Source organism: Aptenodytes forsteri, unplaced genomic scaffold (genome assembly GCF_000699145.1).
Source record: "Aptenodytes forsteri isolate BGI_AS27 unplaced genomic scaffold, ASM69914v1 Scaffold99, whole genome shotgun sequence".
Lineage (NCBI taxonomy): Eukaryota > Metazoa > Chordata > Aves > Sphenisciformes > Spheniscidae > Aptenodytes > Aptenodytes forsteri.
In genome coordinates this window covers 1,274,798-1,279,208 of record NW_008795321.1, presented here as the reverse complement: position 1 = coordinate 1,279,208, position 4,411 = coordinate 1,274,798, and the positions used below count along the sequence as shown (strand labels likewise).

At 37.7% G+C, this 4,411-nt stretch overlaps 1 protein-coding gene across 1 annotated transcript in view; it reads right to left on the bottom strand.

Moving 5' to 3' along the window:
* The window catches only part of MRPS27 (mitochondrial ribosomal protein S27), a 51,260-nt gene extending 47,913 nt beyond the window's left edge, over nt 1-3,347 (bottom strand). Inside the window, exon 1 of the mRNA XM_009279934.2 lies at nt 3,249-3,347. The gene's annotated coding sequence lies outside the window, so the exon portion shown is untranslated. The remainder of the gene's footprint in view (nt 1-3,248) is intronic.
* Between the last annotated feature and the right edge of the window lie 1,064 nt (nt 3,348-4,411).

The following is a 4,411-nucleotide window of genomic DNA, read 5'->3' as shown; positions in this document are numbered from 1 at the left end:
GGGGGGGCTGCTGCTTGGGGACTGGCTGGGCATTGGTGGGTGGGTGCTGAGCAATTGCATCGTGCATCACTTGCTTTACATACTCTTTTATTATTATTATTATTGTTACTACTACTATTACTATTTTACTTTATTTTATTTCAATTATTAAACTGTTCTTATTGCAACCCACAAGTTTTCTCACTTTTACTCTTCTGATTCTCTCCCCCACCCCACCAGGGCACGGAGGGGAGTGAGCGAGTGGCTGTGTGGTGCTCAGCTGCCGGCTGAGGTTAAACCATGACACTAGTATATATAATCTCTCATACATGCTGCCTAACAATACATCACTACAAGATGAACTTTTACAAAACTTTAATTTCTCTAAAAACATATTTCTGCATATTGCAGAATCTCATGGATTTAAACAAACTAACAAAACAAACTGTAAGTCTGAGCTGAGGTCATTTAACTTCCGGACATGACTTCACAGCTGTCTCTAGAATATTGGTATCTGAAACTTCGTGTCCACTTTTATTTTCATTTGTTCATAGAAACTCAACGTCTTGCTGCCTGCAACAGGGTGATTCAGGACAATGACTGGGAAAATACTGACCCTCACCTTCCAAGTCAGTGGTTATGACATCTAATACCAGTTTGGTGACCTAGGAAATCAACAGAGTCTCAGTTTGATTCGCAGTGTGTACCTATCCACAGCATGTAGCCACATCAACAAGTGGCACATTTGGCCACCATGTAAGGTCACTACTCTCTTATTCTTAGAAGTGGTCCATCCAGGACAGGGTTGAAATCCAGTGAGGGGGCAGCAACGGGAAAGCAGCTACAACTGTGATGAAAAGTTTATCTGTCCTGGGAATGATGGGCAGAGCTAATATCTTAACTCACACACTAACATTTCGTTTTCTGTATAAAGAAAGCCTTGATTTATTTTAAAGACCCAATTAAAATATAAAGGAAGGCTGAGGCAAGTACTTTGGCTTACAAATGCGTATGTTTCACATTTCTCAGTATTTCCACATCCCTAGCAGCTTCTGCAAAGAACTACAGCTTTGTACTGAAGAAAGCTTTGAATGGAAATTATTCAAGTCTGTAAAGGCAGCACTGCCACCTGGTGTTGCGGATGAGCCATTTTAGGTACCATGAGTCTTTCTAACAGAAAAAGACATTTCCTATCTAACTTGGATTCTGCCATCCCCTGGGATTCTGGTAGTTGCTATTCTTCTCACCAAGATGCTTACTGTCACTTAATTTTACCAGCTGAAACATTGGAGAATGTAAGACCATCCATGCCTCCCATTTCCTTGATATCTCATTTTTAATAAGTGGAGTCCAAATTACTTCTAGACAGGTATCTTCCTACCAGCAAGCAGTTTGTAAATTCCAAATTAACACATCTTCAATTCCTACCTTTTTGAACAAATGTACTTCCGTACACAAAACACAATCTTGTTCTTTCCCACGCTTTTTTCAGTACTGAAGTTTCCTAAACTCATTCATGCTTGGAATGCTAAACTGAGACTATGGAGAAGAAAATAAAGCATATCTTATACAGACATAGTAAATGAGTTTTGAGTCTGGGACGGCACCACATCGCTGCTGCAGCAGAGAAACAGAACTGACTTTAAACCAAAAATTCTTCTTTTTCCTTTAAATGTATTCTCACGACATAGTTTTGCAGAATAACAGTTCTGAAACAGTGCTTGCAATACACAAATAAAAGAGCTCCTCAACATAAGGAATTCACTCTAGCTACAATCACCAGTTACGACACATAAGATTATACGTGCAACCATACAACTGACAGCTACAGAGGAGACGTCTGCAGGGCTGTCTCCTCTTTGAAAATGCTAATACAGCTGACACCGTGTTAACTTGTTTTCTCTTTTCTGTGAACACAAAATGAAAATGCAAAGCAGTTCTTTGAAAAGCACGGAACAGACATCTGCTTTGGATCAAGACCATCGGCAGAGCAGCAGCCAGAACTGTGCTTGCCAAACAGTCACAAAAGGTCTTGCCAGGCCTGGGGAAAGCCAAACATGGACTGTACCAGCACTTGCACAACAATGTTTTCTTCTACAGTGCATTTCTATTGCCTATGATGTTTGTCAAAATAAGAACCCTTTTTCATCTGGAGGTGACTGGTTCAAATGCATCCCAGGGCACTAGTCTGTGGCTCTAGCCCAAAAAACACTGCATGAGCAGTCCTATTGACAGTAAAGGGCTGCAAGGTATTAACAATCTCTGCAGAATCCAAGCTAGTCATGAGCACCCACCAGCTGTTTCTGGCCCACATGCAGTAAAACGTGTTGACAATATCAACCTAGCCGTTTATAGGCAAATAACAGAAACAAATTAGTGTATAAAAAACATTACTCTGATCATTTGGTCTGTCTTCCTGCCTGACAAAAGCCCTTGAATTTCACCTGCTGATTCTTCTTTCAGCCTCAGAATCTGTGTTACAATTAACAAACACAGTTCAGGGGCCCAGGAATGAAAAATGGCAGACAAAGATTATGCATTAAGGGGTCTCCAAAACATCCATGGTACAAAATAATGCATATGTACCTTTAGCATGGAAAAATGTTTTGCATGATGCTTTCTATTTAACATAGTCACCAAAAAGATGGTGGAATATCATTTCAAATGTAAACTAGCTGAAAAATTTAGCTATGAAATTTGCATGAAAGATCTCAGTACCATATGCAGATACAGTTTCATATACAACTTCTCGGAAATAAAATGTTTAGTTTCATTTTTCCCCAAAAGAAAAACCTAAAATTTCAACAAAAAATGTAACTTTCCCTCCTGCAAAAATCTGAGGAAAACGTTCTTTCAAAAAAAAGTTTTTAAACAGGAATGCCCTGCAATACTTATAGAATAGGTCTTCTTTCACACTGCATTACAATTAAAACAATGTCAATGTAGAAGACACTTGGAGACAGTCTTAACTGTCAAACACAAAACTATGACATTCATAAAAGCTTTGAATTTTGTGAAAGAAAAAAATCAGCTTGTAGAAACCAAACGTTAATCAAATGGCCAAATTCTAACTTGTTTCTGCATTATAGCTTTGAATATATATGACAGATTTTTAACATGCTGAGCAGATTTTGACATGGAACCTCAGAAGAATTTTGTTCCACACATTTTTTTATTTTGAAGTATTTATAGATGATGAGCTAGTCTAAAATGAGTACAGGTTGCAATTAATTAGTCGAAGCGGAGAAAAAGAAACAAACTTTTCTCACCCAGGCTATGCTCCTCTTTTTGTCTCTTTTCCCATTTTGAGCTGTCCACATAAGCCACAGAAAGAAGAGATCTTCTACCTAAGGAAGAAAGAAATCACTATGTAAGCCAGGTTGCTTTAGACATCTCTAAACAAACTAACGCTTTATTAGGTATTACCTTTTTCTGTCACATTTACTGAGTTGGATGCATTAAACTGTCTTTACGACACAGCTGTCAGCAGCAGCTACTGTAACAGTTCAGATTCCTTGTATGTGGATGAGCCATTACCTTGTCATTTTTAAAACAGAAAGGCTTTCTTTTTTCAGCATGAAACAAATCTTCCCAAACCTGAACTCTGTATTTAAGAAAATGATAAATTTTTAAAGGTAGAAAAAAACCCAAACAACAATATAGGATAGCTTCTTTGTGCACACAGACCTTTTTCATCAAATGCTAGCAATTACCTAAATGTAGGCATAAAAGCATAAGCAAAAAAGATGAATATGCACAACAAGGCTTTTCTGTTGTTGTTGGATGTTTTTTTTTCCATCTGTAAAGATTTGCCTTACTGGAAATGAAAGGCAGATGCTGATCTGTAAATACTCCATTTTTGATCATCTCCTTTTTTTGCAGCTCCTGTGAACTGCAGAGTTCACTCAAACGTTTTTGAAAGTTTTTTCCAAATACTCTTTGTACCACCTTTGAAATCTTCTCAAGACACTGTTCTAGCTTTTGAAACACAATGGAAAATGCTTCAGTTCGAAGAACAAACCATGTTTGTGCATCACTCACAGATGACGCGGCCTTGAAGATGCATGAGGAATACCTGGGTAAAGTTTGTTGAAGGAAGATAATAGAAATACATGTAGAACGTTGCAGAAATTAATGTTAAGAAACATGAAATATTTTAAAAATAGACATTACTATGCTACACAGAATTCTTAGCAACTACCTTAAAGCCTTCATCTGAAAATCTATCTGCTACCACTAAAAGTTTCTTATTCTTGGGTGTGAAACAATTTGTCTCCTTACCATCCTTCTGATATGCAATTATACACACACGTGCAGCTCTGAACATCTTTGCAAATTTTTGTCAAAGACCTGGTACACAGAATTCCACAGTCAGAATATGAGAATACATACAATGCTTTACCAAACAGTTAGAAAATAAGAAAAAGAGGTC